Source organism: Bos indicus, chromosome 16, assembly GCF_029378745.1.
Source record: "Bos indicus isolate NIAB-ARS_2022 breed Sahiwal x Tharparkar chromosome 16, NIAB-ARS_B.indTharparkar_mat_pri_1.0, whole genome shotgun sequence".
Lineage (NCBI taxonomy): Eukaryota > Metazoa > Chordata > Mammalia > Artiodactyla > Bovidae > Bos > Bos indicus.
The window spans coordinates 76370059-76384107 of NC_091775.1; the positions used below are offsets into that span (position 1 = coordinate 76370059).

General features: G+C 55.9%; 1 long non-coding RNA gene across 1 annotated transcript; it reads left to right on the forward strand.

The window, feature by feature from the left end:
• The first annotated feature begins 1796 nt into the window (after positions 1 to 1796).
• On the forward strand, positions 1797 to 13802 carry LOC109570471 (uncharacterized). Its single transcript, XR_011560958.1, has 2 exons — positions 1797 to 9464; positions 10355 to 13802. It is a non-coding gene; the product is annotated as an uncharacterized lncRNA (long non-coding RNA).
• The last annotated feature ends 247 nt before the right edge of the window (positions 13803 to 14049 follow it).

Below are 14049 nucleotides of genomic sequence, written 5' to 3' on the forward strand. Positions count from 1 at the left end.
CTTACCTTAAGTTTTTTTTTTGTTTTGAGTGAGTTATTTTCTTCCTCTAGGCCCTCATTGCCTTTACTTAAAAAAAATAATCCTGGCCCAGTGAGCCATTGCAAAGCATCTCCAGGCCGTTGACGTAGGAATGTTTTTCTCGCTGCTGCACTAGATACTGGTCACAATAATAGCGATGATGATTAAAAAGGATGAGGCCTACGGAACTGGGAGGTCTGTCACTTGATGGAGATGGTGCAGACTGAGGCTCTGTGCACATTCTCAGGAGATCTCTCTCCTGTCGAGTCGATTCCTGCCCTGTCTGGGCCAGTAGGGCCGGATGGAGTGAGCTGACAGCCGATCGTCTGGGGTCTCAAGACCAAAGGGATGGTGCTGGGGAATTTTATGATGTTCTCGGATGATATCACGAGGCCCCTGTGGGATCCCAGTTCTTCTCTTGTGCCTCATGGACACGGGTGGTGTTTCTGCCCCCACTCCCCCGCCCACCCCTTTCCCCGGGAAGTCTGCTGCCTGCTGCCTCCCAGCGTTTCATCTTCGCCTCTTCCCATCTGAGAAGAGACTCTGAGTTGGCCACGAGCAGCCTGGAATCCTTGCTGAGCGGATTTGGAAGAGTCCGCTGTGTCTTCCTTCAAGGAATCTGAAGCCTCAGCCCCTCTGGCAGGAATGGAGTGAGGGATGGCTAGGGGTGTTGGACCTGGAACAGGAATAAAGCAGACAGAGCAGCTCTGGTGCAGCTGGGGAGATGAAGCGGGAGCCGGCCAAGTCCCTCAAGATGTGCCGGCTAGAGTCTGGCCAGCGCTGGCTGCCGGGCTGGAGCCAGATGGAGCTGCTGGCCGTGCTAGGGAGCCGCGGCTCCCTGTGCTCAGCGGGTCCCCAGGCCTGGCTCCAGCTGCCTACTGCCCACGCTCACAGCCCTGCCCCTGGCTCGTCGTTGGGGGGTCACCAGGGTGCAGAGGCTGGTGTTGCTCCCTGAGACCCCGTTGTCTCTGGGGCCTCTGGTATCCACCCAGATTGGGGCTTGGTGCTCCCCTGCCGACTTGCCCAGTTTTCTCCCTCATCTCATGCGTTCCTTCCTTCCTGCTCCTCGGCCTGGCTGCTCCAGACGTGCAGTGGAGCATTGTGTCAGGAGCCAGGCTGGCAGAGCTCTGGCATCCCCCGCTGAGAGGGGGGCCAGGCAGATCCGGCGCTTCTCTGTTGACATTTGAGTCCCCACAGTCTGGGACCCGGGAGGCAGCTCGGGGGCCTCTCTCCGGCTGGGGTCCGACCGAGGTTAACAGGGCTGGTGGCCCTGGAGCCGCATTGGTGCAGCTTGGCCGGGAGGTGTGCAGGAGGGGCCCTGCCAGGGGGCTTGGTTGGTCAGCGCCTTCCTGTCCATCGACTCCTGTTCTGCTCAGGACCGCGCACTGTCTAATGCACAGCTTGGCTCTGTTCCCTGGCACAAGCGCCCCCAGGGCTGCAGCGGGGCTTCAGTGAGCATCTGTACTCCGTGCTGGTCACTTTATTGGGCATGTTGTTGCCACCCCCCCCCACCTCCGAAATATGCTAGAGCGCCTTTTCCACTTGCCGGCTGTCTGTGGGAGGCCCTCTTCATCATGTGTTTCTTTTCTGGGACTCGGAGTGTCTGTCAGGGAAGCGTAGACACGGTTTGGTTCCTTGCTAGCTCCCTCCACGGGAGCTGCTCGTAGGCAGATGAGGCTAGAGAACGCCTCCAGCAGCCCCCCTGGGCTGGTGCAGGCTCGTGGAGACCGGGCAGGGGAGGAGCAGGGGGGCAGGGATGGAGAGAGCCACTCGGGGCGGGGGGAACGGGGGTTGGGGAAGAGTTGTGCAGCATCTTACCGCAGGATCAGATGAGCGGACATGTGTGCGTGGAGCCCGGATTGGGGTCTGTAACGAGGCTGGAAAGCCTGAGACGGGCCTTGGAGTCCTTGTTCTTAGCATGCAGTCCAGGGAAGCCGGCCTTTGTTAGGTCCCCTTTTGCTTATCTGATTTCATGCTCAGAACAATCCTTTTATGATTGAAGACACAGTGATTTGGTTAAGTGACTTAAGCAAGGTCACAAGCCTGGTGGGTGGCACTCCTGAGATTTAAACTCGGGCATCTCTGAGTCCGAAGCCTGCATGTTTTCTTCGCGTTGTTAGGCTGAAGCCCGAGCTGAGACCCTCAGAGGACTGGCAGCCGACATGACCCAGAGGGCAAGGCCAGATACTCTGTGATCCCTGTGCACGGGCAGGCAGATACATTCCTTCCACACGGTGTCTTCAGCCTCTGCGGTATATGTGCCAAGGACAGTGCTCAGCATGGGGTTGCTGGGCTCAACAAAATCAAGTTTCTGTCCCTGAAGGGGTGTATATCCTCACGTGGGGAAGATACTGTTAATGCTAGTAAATGGGATTTAAAGATAGACATAGAAGGAAAAGAAGGACCCTCTTCCTTCTGCAGAAGCGGGATCCAGATGTTTTTTTGGGGAGGGAACTGGGGAGACTGAAGGACCTCGGCCCCCAGGGAAGCCATGTTGATTGAACTTCCAGAGAAAACTAACACGTGTTCTAACCCTTCTCGTTTCCCACCAGCTGGGAAAATCCATCCGCAGCCCACAGACGCTCACAGAAGCTTGCAGTGGGTCAGGAATCAGGGTGTCTGTAGCTGTCAAAACTTTGGTCACTGGCAGACTAGGGTTCCCCTTCCCCCACTAGCCACGGCTACTCCTGACCTCTCGTCTCTCCCACCCTTACCAGGCGCCAGCTGGCATCTTCCCCAGGGCCTGGTCACTGTCTTGTCCATGCAGCGCCGGGGGACACTCGGGGTCAGTGTTTGCCGAGTCACTGGTAGAACCTGTGCCCATAGGAGGCAGAGCTCCGAGGAGCTGCTCCTCTGCCAGCACGCGTGGTTCCAAGATCCTCACAATAGGGAAGGGAAGAGAGGGGAGTCCCTTGGTATCAGATGTTTGGAGGAGCTTTGTGTCCCGAGAGGTTGAGGCAGGTCGGTAGCTGGGGATGGGGGAGGGTGTGTTTCCTGTGTGCAGCGCCAGGACCCGGGGCCTGTTGACACGGTGGGAGTGCCGCGGCTGCCGGGCCCAGGGTGAGGCAGGCCACGTGACTCGCCGCTCTGGCACCACAGTCCCGCCGGCCGGCCCACCCTGGCCATGGAGGCTGCCACCTGCTGCCAGGCAGCCGGGGTTGCAGTGGGACCAAGTGTGGGCCTTGGTGGTGCGTGCCTGTGGGGGCTCACAGAACCCGGAGACGAGTCAGCGAGCCTGGGGTTCTGGCTGCGTTGGTAAAAACATGCTCCCTCGCCTTACCTCTGTGGGCCTCGGTTTCATTGTCTATAAAAACGAGAGGGATTGAACTAGAATTTTTTTGGAGGTTCCCGTCAGCTCTGATACGGGGGCTCCCTGGATGTTTGTGGAGGTATTTCTTTTTTTTTTTTAATTATGTATTTCTTTTTGGCTGTGCTGGGTCTTCGTGGCTGCGTGCAGGCTGTGTGCAGTGGCAGAGAGTGGGGGCTACTCGTCACTGCCCTGCTTGGGCTTCTCATTGCGGTGGCTTGTCCTGCCATGGGGCACAGGCTCTGGGGCACTGGGCTTCAGGAGCTGCAGCACATGCGTGCAGCTGCACCGGGGGGGTGGGGGGTGAGAGCCTCCTGGACCAGAGATCGAACCTGTGTCCCCCCCGCCGCATTGGCCGGCAGATTCTTAACCACTGGACCATCAGGGAAGCCCCATGGAGGTATTTCTTAGCCAGAAACTCGGGACCTGCGTTACGAGGAGAGGGGAGGGACACCAGAGACGTGTCTTGAGTGCAGCGGTAACCGTGTTTCCTGAAGGGACACGGTTGGAATGAATTAGGGTGGGCGGGTGGAGGCACTTTTCGAAATACCCCAGAGGTAAATGCGAAAGGTGAAGACCATGAAAGTGTCTGCTGAGGACCCTCCAGGTGACCAAGGACATGGACTCCAGCTCCTGCTAGGAGCTCGTCTAGAACTCTTAGACGGCCATGTGGGAACTGCTGCAGGGCTGCAGGGGGGTGACCTGACACGCCATGCTCCCAGAGAGATATGCCCTCCCCTTTTGGCCCTAAATCCTGGAGAAGAAATAGGTCTGCAGGGTCCTTGTGTCCTCTGCCTTCTCTGAAACTTCTCAGGGTCTGTGCCCCTGTTGCTGTCAGAAAGTTTCCCTTTATATTTAGCCTTCTTTTCTCATGTGATTGTTTAAGCCCTTCCATTAAAAAAAAAAAAGACAGGAGCAAAGAAAACAGAAATATCTCAGAGCCACCAGTTCCATTTTGGCTTTTTAGTCTTGAGCCCCTCCTTAAAAGACAGTAAAAATGAAATACGTGTACGGCAAAGCGCAGGGTCCCCAGCCCTTCTGGACTTGTGTGCAGAGCCGGGCTGCGACAAGGCGTGGCGGGGCCCCAGCCTCCCTGCTCCATGGTGGCCTTGGTCTCTGACGTCCACTGCGTCTCCAGGGGTGTGTGGGCAGGAGCCCCGAGGCAGAGGCGCACGCTGTGCAACCCGCTAGACAGAATGCAGAGCTTTAAAAATAGCTGCGTTTCTCCCAAGATGCTATCTGCTCGCCAGTCTCCAGGACACTTTACCCGGGGTTCGTCACTATGAATCCGGCCTCCTGGACTCCCCGAATGGTGGTGGGAATGGGGATTGGGGCTCGGATACAGGCAGGAGAGGAATTGCTTGGTAACCGTGGTCTCACCTGCACCCCATGATGTTTCACGGTTCTGTTCACGTTTGCTAGCTCTCCTGACCTCCACATCCTGTGAGGGCGGGTGGGTGGTATGAGCCCCATGGCTGATGACCCTGAACTGGAGAGAATCCTGCTTGTACCTGCGTAATTCGGGCCACCGTGCATCCAGGTCCCCTGACTCTGAGTGTTCTAGCTAGGGGACCCAGGGGTGGGGTGGGGACGGGGGTGGGTCTTGGGCAGTTGACTTGGCCATTCCAGGTCTCAGGTCTTTTCTCTATATATTGAAGGGACAGGAAACCTCAGAATATCTGGGTTCTCTGTTTTTTCAACTCTCTCGGAGCTCTCGTGAAGACTGGCATGTGTTCTGTCTCTGGGAAGCCAGCCATGCACCATGCGTTTCTGGTGAGGTTTCTTGCATTTGGAAGCTTCTGGAATATGCTGTGCTTCCGACCATTCTGACACGTCTGTACAGCACTTCATGCTTGTGCATATGGTCTGCTTCTGCCAAGTAGCGCTCTCAGAAATGAGGCCTCACGGTGGGGTCTCTGAGACTGTTTTCCCATCGGACTTGCAAGCGTTGCTTATGGAGCTCTGCCTAGCTGCTCGTTACCTGTTTGCTCGCTGCTTAATGTGCAGCACCTGCTGGAAGAGCCGGCTGATGTGCGATGGGAACACGCGCTTCAGCTCTGGTTGTTTGCATGATGACTGATTGGAAGAAGTAGGCCTTTCCTGTGGAGAAGAAGGTGCTCAGAGAATCCTTGGGCAGCCGTGTGTTCTGAGTACTGAGCCCAGCCCCCACCCTCCACAAGGGCTTCTGAAGCAGAGCGTGGGCTGCACGACTCCTCGGCCATGTGGCCCTCTGTGTGATCTGTATTTGGTTAGGAAGGGGGAAGGAGTGTTTGTTTATAGCATATTTAACCAGGGTGACTTAAGCTTTATCTGGGTGGTGTTTGGGGAAGGATTGGGGTTGGCTGGGGGGGGGGGGGCAGCACACTTCACACATCTGTACCTCGTATCCCCTGAATGCAGCCCCAGCTTGTAGAGAAACCCTGTGATGGGCAAGCCACCTGGGAGCTGTTTTGGTGGCCGCAGACTTCAGGGACTTGACGTGTGAGCGTTTGTTGTTCTGGAGTCTGGCTGTCTGGAGGATGGAGCGGAGGAGGTCTGCACCAGCACAGGGAGGGGGTTTAGGCTACACCCCGGGAAGGACCACCATGGTGTCCCAACAGCTCCCGAGGAGAGACGAGGCTTCTTTGAGAGGGGGAGCCAGGCGGTCCTCAGGAGGGTCCTTCGGGCCTGTGTTTGTGGACGCCGGGAGCAGCAGGAGGTGTGGGTGCTAGGATCCCCGGCGGGCTCCGCTAGTCCTTTCTGCCTCTGAGGCACGCCTAAGCTCGTGATGGGGGACACGCGAACGTTGTTTCCCTTTGCAGAGAGGACTTCTGGCACCGACCCTGTAGGACTGATTGTATTTGCGAATAAAAAGGGAGAAAGGCACGTTCGCCCCTCATCCCTGCCGGGAGAGCTCTGAGCTCTCTGATCCTGATTTGTATCAACACCGCCGCCATCCTGCTGACTGGCTTCTCTGCACTCTAGGGATCGCGGACAGGGATCAGAGATGCGTTGTGTGAGGGAGTGTGTGTGTGTGAGTGAGTGTGAACTGTGTGTGTGGGAGAGAGAGTATGTATATGTGAATTTTGTGCGTGTGGGAGAGAGAGAGACTGTGTGTGTGTGTGTGAGTGTATATGTGAATTGTGTGTATGTGTGACTCTGAACTATGTGTGTGGGAGAGTGTGTATATGTGAATTTTGTGTGTGTGTGGGGGAGAGAGAGACTGTGTGTGTGTGTGTGTTAATGTGGCACGTGAGGCAGGGCCATACATCTGTTGGCTGGAGAAAGGCAGGAGAGGGAAGAGGAGCTCTCGGGGCAGGTGCACAGCTCTGGGACCACCGGCATTGCTGGCTCTTTTAAAGGCATGGGGGTGTGTTGAAGCACACCTAATGTACTATTTAGAAAGGACTAAAGTCCAAAAATCAACCAGTTAATGTCTAAATGAGGGTTGTGTTAAATACAGAGAATCATATATCCTTTAGTATTACAACCGCCTGCATGTTTAACATAGAAAGACCCGACAAGTCAGGAGCCTTCCGCTGCCAAGCCCCTGCCTGCGGCCACCACGTCTGTAAGCTCCTGCTGCTTTTGTGTCAGTTTTCGGCCTCCCTTCTTGCCTGTTTCCCACCCTCGCTCACTCCTTAGGCATACAGGAATATCTGTCCGCACGCCCGTGGTATCGTTTCCTTGGGGACCTGTTCTTCCAGCGTCTCTGACATCGTAAATGGTGTTCCCTTCATTTCACATGTGAACACAGTGTAGGCTTGCTGCAGAGGTGAACCATTTCTGAGATGGGGTGGCTTCCCGCCTGGTCCTGGAGGAGGTCGTCTAGACCCCTGAGGAGAGGGGATCAAGGGTACCCACGTGGGGGCCAGCTCGGGGGGCCCCCCGCGCCAAGCTTCCTGTCTGGGGCGGGCGTTGCTCAGGCGTGAATCCCCCAGCCATCCTAGCGGTTGCTGCTTCTGAGCTTGAGCCCTGAGTAGCGGCCTGAAAGTCTGAGACCCCGTCCCCCTGCTAGGTTGACAGTGCCAGCAGAGAGGGTCAGAGAGGAAGTGAACATGGGCTCCCGGCCACGGGGCTCCCTCCAAGCCAGGTGAGCTCTGTTCAGAAAGGAACGCGTCTAATCTTTTGGCCCTGACGGCCCTATTTGTGTTTGTCTCCTTCTCTCTCTCTTCCCTCCTCTCTCTCCCTCATCTCCCTCCCCCGCCTCCAAAAGAATTTAATCTGCCGGACAACAAACAATACTGTTATAAAACTTGGAAAACAAGAGGGCGAGGCCTCCCTGACAAGGGAAGGGCACGCCGGGTAACTGCCAGGGAGCCTGCCAGGCCCGAGATGGAGCCGGGCGAGGGCCCAGTTGGCTGGGCACCTGGGCGCCCGCCCGGGCCTGGCCCACCAGCCGTGCCATCCCCGGTCCAGAGGGGGAGGAACCGAAACGCAAGTGGGGGCCCAGAAGCGCTTGAAAAGGGGAAGTAGCCTGTGTTCCCCTCTCCGATCTGATGGGAATGCACTAGACTGTGAAACTCTCCTCCCGCCCTCCTCCCCGCCCTCCTCCTCTCCCTCTGCCCTCCTCCCCCTCTCCCCTCCCACTAGTCTCTGTTGCAGGTCCCTGACTGGCAGACCCAGGTCCCGAGGCTGGCATAAGCAGTTCAGGCGCAGCTACCTGCTGGGCCAGCTGCAGGCGAGTCAGGAGAGGAGGGTGCTCCAGGCCGCCCGGCACTGCAGACCTACCCCCTGCCTGCCCTCCCCGACCTAGGAAGTGGAACCAGGTCAGGGGTGTGCCCCGGTCCACATGCTCTGCCAGGTGTGGGCCCAGGTACCAGGTAGAACTGCCACTGGGAGGTCTGTGGATGCTCCCCGGGCCTCCTGGTGCCCACAGGGGCCGCGCTCCTGGGAGGATGTCCACCTCCGGGAGAGGCCCCGCTCTCCTTCCAGGAGGAGTCCGGCAGCGCCGCAGAGGCCGGGCACGACTCTGGGCCTGTTCCTGCTGACAGACACAGTGCTCCTCCCCACAGGCAGGCCTGCGCCTCCTGTTCACCCCCCGTGGCAGAGACGCTGGGCTCTGGGTGTCTCTTCCCGCAGCTTCCAGGGTTAGATTTAACCTGAGCCTGAAGTTTCACCTCCGAGTGCCTCCTCACCGGGTCAGTAAATGATGTTGGGGGGACACGCGGGGAGTGTTGGTGAAAGCTTCTCCTGGGGACCTGCTCTGGCGCGGAGCCGCGTACTGTGGTGGGCATCGTGCGTGTGACGGACGGTCCGCACACTCCCTTTCCTGCTTGTGGAAAGTGCCAGCTTCCGTGAAGGCAGTCCAGGACTGTGCCCGCCCGTACCCAGGCGGAGCCGCGCTCTGGGCAACAGGGAGTCATCCTTGACCCCATCTTCATGCCCCCCACCCCACCGTCTCTTGCTGCCCCCCCAGGCCCCGCAGCATCCCCGGGCAGGGTAACCTTGTGCGTCCTCCCGGCCCAGGGCCTCCATGCCCTGTCCTGAGTCCAGGCCGTGGGGAGATTTCCAGACCCAAGTCTTTGGTGGTGGTGTCGAGGAAGGGACGGAAGCCTCAGAACGTAGGTCCCCCGTACCCCAGCCCCAGGAGAAACCAGAAGTGCAGGTGCTGGGCCCATCCCAGCTGAGAAGGCAGTGATTCCTGGCGTCATTATCTCAAGGGCGATGTGCGTGCGCAGTGGGGAGGGGTGATGGTTAGTGGGTCCGCGCCACCCCCACTTTGGGATCCAGGGCTGGTGAAGTGTGGTGGTTCCCGACGCTGAGCCCTCCATGCCCTCGTGCTCCCGGCCCCCTGTCCCTATACCTGTCATTTTATTTCCCTTTCCTGATTCATTAACCACAAGCTAGTTGGCCACAGGCCCCACCCTGATCACTTGGAGACAAAATGTTCAGGACACTGGGCCGGGGCTGGAGCTGAGGGTGGCAGGAAGCTGGGCCGGGCCTCCGTGTTCACAGGGACAGTGGTCCAGGAGCGCCTCGAGGGCAGACCGCTCCCCGTTCTCCAGGAGGGCCTTCTCGGGGCCCTTGTCTTCCCAAGATGACTCTTCCTCACTACCCGAAGCCCCGAAACCAGCATTCCCAGCGGCAGGAAGATGGATGAGCTGGCCTCCACTTCCGGCTCTCCTCCCCCGCTCCGGCTGGAACTTGCGTCAGTCGTGTAAGTAGCTGTGACTCAGCACCCAGCGGGTCGGAGGGAGGGGGAGGCTGCCGCCTCCCAGGAACCTTCCCGGCTCTGGATCTGAACACGCCGTGGTGGCGCAGGACATGGCCGGTAGCCCTGGTTCCTGTGTGTTCTGTGTCTCTGCTTACAGATCTCATAAATAAGGGTTCTTCTCCTTCCTGTTTTCCTCCTTTATTATTTTTTTTGTAGGGGGTCACCATACTGGGCATAGGATTCTTAGGGCTTTAAATGACGCAGACAGCATCATTTACAGAATGCAGTAGACACTCTCTTTGCCATCTCTGGACTGTTCTGGAAGCAGAGGCCCATGAATTGTATTTAACCCTCAGATGTTTGGTTTTGGCCTGCGCAGTTTTTGTGTCTTATTTCTTGTTTAGCTGCATCTGACTCTGCGTGCCTTCAGACTGAGCGGGGCCACTGGACTTTTGCTGCACACTGTCCCCACTTCGCTTGTCTTATTTCCGCCTGGCCCTCCTTACATTTGAAGGTGCAGTGACCAGTCTGCCCCTGCCCCTCTCTTTTCGGATGAGCACCCTGAGGCCCGTTCCAGAAAAGTCCAGGCCCCCCGTTCTCAGAACCTGGGCTGAGCAGAAATTAAAGCTGCCGCTGTGTTCTGATGCGCTGTGTGGTGACCTTTCCTCCGCCCTTGGGTCCCTGCCCAGGCAGAGGAGTTTTCGTAGGCATGAGGGGGGTGGGGAAAAATCCTCCAAATAGAACGTGGACACGGAAGTGGCCTGGAGCAGCCCTGAGGCCCCCAAAGCCTCCTGCGAGGTGGCACCTCCAGGGCCAATGTCCCCACTCGTCCAGGGCTGGCTCTCCCTCCTGGGCAGCCCGCTAAGCCCCTGTCCACTGATTGGCTTGCCCAGGGCTGCTCGGTTGCGGTGGGAAGACCTGGAGGCTTCAGCACGCTGGGGCTTTCCCAGGCCGCCTTCCTCCAGATCCTGGAGGCCTCCGGGCTGGGTGCCAGGGAGAGCGTGCCGCTTCCAGCCACCTTGGATCACCTGGCTGGGTGCAACTTGGGGACAGAACCAGCGGCTGGGTTCAGGTAAGCGAGTCGCTCCCTGCCCGACTGACTTGGAGAAAGAAGCTTGGTTCTGTCGGGAGGTCTGAGACTTCAACAGACCCTTTTATCTGGTGGGCTTGGGAGCGCAAAAGCTTTGGACCCTAAGGTGACTCCCCTTGCCCTTTTAGAGTGTGCCACAGCAGTGCGCTGCTGATGACCTCTTGTCTCTCTCCAGGGCACTGAGTCTTTCACAGCTCCGGAGCTGGGAGCACACACTTGGGTTCGTGCCCCCGAGCTCCCTCAGTGACAGTTGCCTGTCCACCATGCATGGCCCGTGCTCTGCACTAAGAGCTGACACTTCCCGGGGAGCTGGGGATTAGTCACCCTTGTGACCTGATGACCCGAGTGTGTTCTGAAGGACCAGAGCAAGGTGGAGTGTGAGGGGAGCTTAACCAAATGCTGGACTAGACTGGGGTGCTTTCCTGAGGATGGGGTAGCCCCGCTGAGACCTGAAGGAGGGCTTGAGACCACCAGGCTTACTGTGCGGGAGGACTGGGGTGGTTCAGGGCTGGGAGTTTTGGGACAGTAGATGCAGAATATTCCAGCAAGAGGGAGCGGCATGTGCAGAGAGGCCTTCTGGAAGTGGGGGAGACATTCTGGGTCACCAAAAGACTCCTGTAATACCTTCGGAAAGGGGGTGGATAGTGGCAGCTGGACATCACTAAGGAAGAAGAGTTCGGCTGCAGCAGAAAGCAGCAAAGCTGAGAATTGCCAAATGCAGATCTCCTTCAGCCCCTCCTTTTATATTTTATTCGTATCCTGTAGTCATGACTCACTCTCAGTCTTGACCTTAAGCCTCAGTGATGACCTGATTCACACCCCAACCCCACTGACCCCACCTCTGCTGTTGACCGCAGGTGCCCATACTTAGAGCCCTTCCCCGCAGGCAGTGCCGACCCCTGCCTGGCCCAGACTCCCCGACTCCCCGTCTGTGACTGAGGCCCTGCAGAGCCTCACAGGTTGCAGAGGCGTCCACCAAGGTGCTGCAGGGCCTTCCTCCCCAGCGTCTTCCTCACCGCCGCAGCCGCGCAGTGGAGACCACGCAGGCACGGCTTGAGGGAGAACGAAACCAGTGTCAAAGCACCGGGTGTGCTCCCATCTCCACCCAAGTTTAACACGCTGGACAGTCAGCAACACCCCGCCATCTATGCAGAAGCACTGCCTAGGATTCCCACCTGCCCTCAGTCTTGCTCATAATCAGGGGCAAGGGCAGAGGGAGACAGTCGCAAACCACAAAGCAGGCGCGGTGGGCAGAGGGGCAGGAGCGCAGACGCTGGGGTCAGACCCAGCTTGGACCCGGCTCACCAGTCATGTGACTGTGGACAGGTTTCTAAACCACACTGAGGATCAGTTTCTTCTGCAAAAACAGGAATAATCTCTGGTTCGTGGTGAGAATTGAAGAGCACAGCTCGGTGTTCGCATTTTATTTCCTTCTCTTCCCTAGAGCAGCACGTCACGTTATTTCCAGGAGGCAGAAAAAACAACGTTTTTATCTGGAGTCTTGAAGAGTTGGTAGGGAACCTGAGAGGTAAAGATTTTGTCTCTTCTTTCTCTCGGTTATGGTATCAGGAAATACAGACATACTTTCTTAGCTTCACCCATAGGAGATGGAAGTCTGATTTGAACCCTGTGCGCACATCTTATTTTCAAGCTGAATTTGAAAACAACACAAAAGTCCATTCTTGTATTAGAGAGTTGTCTACTTAATACAATTTTAGGACCCCAGTAGAGAATAAGATTGGTGGCTCACGGGGTCATACTTGAACGTCCTGACCGCTCATCTGTGATGGGGAAGGGCGAGCCCGTGGTCTTCCTCACCAGGGTCTGTGGGCGAGTCGCCCTGGTCCAGGGGAAACCCACCTGTGTGTAGTCGTCAGCGCCTCCCAGGCAGAAAGGGTGCTTGTTTCCTGATGCAGGGAGATAAGATCAGAAAATGCTTTGCAGACTGTGAAATAGTTTACGAAACAGGGCAAAACTAATGTAAATGTTCACACAGTTCAATGATAACTTTCACTATTTTATTTCATCATATATATAATAATGTGAAGGAACTGGTTGTGGAATTGAATAAACTAGCCTAGAATTCATGACTTTTGTATTGCGATTGTCTATGTGACTTACCAGCTTTGACTTTCATGTTCTTTGAGCATCACTTTGTAACTCTTCTCTGTGCCTTTTGAAGGGACCGTTATGTCCCGTGGCAAGTATAACTGCAGTAAGACATCTTTTTGCTCAGGCAAAGGCTGGGTCTTCTGATCGCATCTCCCTCCTTTCTTCAGTGAGAATCCTCTTCTTCTGGAAGCTGGTTTCACATGGTGGCTTAGATTTTTCCATCTTTGTATCTAGCACCATTTGAAATCAGTGTTTTAGGAGTAAGAATTGCAGCACAGCCAAAGGCCACCTTCAGAGGAGCTGCTGCCCTGGGACCAGCTCCCCTCCTCCTGCCAGCTGAGCTGGTTCAAGAAAAGAAGAATTAGAGAAGAAAAGTATATTCTTGAACATGTTGGGTTGGGAAAGGGGACAGTGCAGGGATGGGGCTGTGTTCAGTAGAAACTCAGAGGCTTGAGCAGAGCCAGGGTTTGTGATGGTCTTCCTATGGACAGGTAGCAGCAGCCACCAGCAGGAACCTGTTGGTGGGGCCTTTCAGTGTGTGACTGGGCAGCACTGGGTTGGGTACGTGATCGCAGTCGGCAGCGGGAGGGCCGTGGACCGGAAGGACTCTCTCATCACACCAGCACTGTCCACCTGCTCCTACGCGCCGTGGAACATCCAGCTGCAGTTGCTGAGTAGGTGAAATCAGACTTGCCACCTGTACCATCAAGGTGTGGACCCCACTGAGCACCACCGGACCCATCTCTTACACAGGCTGACCGATTTCTCCTGGTGTTCAGAGTCTGTTTTTGTCTAGCACCATTTGAAATCGGTTATGATGTAGGGGGAAAAGCAGCAGCCTCAAGGTCTCGTGCCAAGTCTGGTCAGCAGCAGCCTGTGGCTTCCTGGAAGATGGATGGGCAGAGAGAGGGGGAGGGAGGTTACACCTTTTCCTACTGACTTCCTTAACTACATCTACAATACTTTATGCACAGGTAATAGATCATTTAGTGGATTTTTAGAAACAAATCACCATAGTGTACCTAATGTCCTCAGTTTGCTAAAATGTGATAGTGCTGTAAACTCCAAATTGGTTTCTGTTAAATTATCTTTCTGTTCATGCATCCTGACCTTAATAAATATTTACTGTATTAAACTTACCATGTGTTTGTTTTTCATAGATTATTTTCCATTCATAATTTTATGATGATAAGTGGGGCCCTGAAAAATTAATTTGCTATATGCAAATGTTACCTATTTCATAAAGAGTTCAAAGTCGGTTAAAGCAAACAGATATTAAAAATGTAGCCCGTTAAGAATGAAATTCTGTGAGCCAAGAAATAAAGTGAGAAAAACAATGATAGAGAAGTGTTGCAGACCTGAGTTGAAGGGGAAACTGACCTCAGT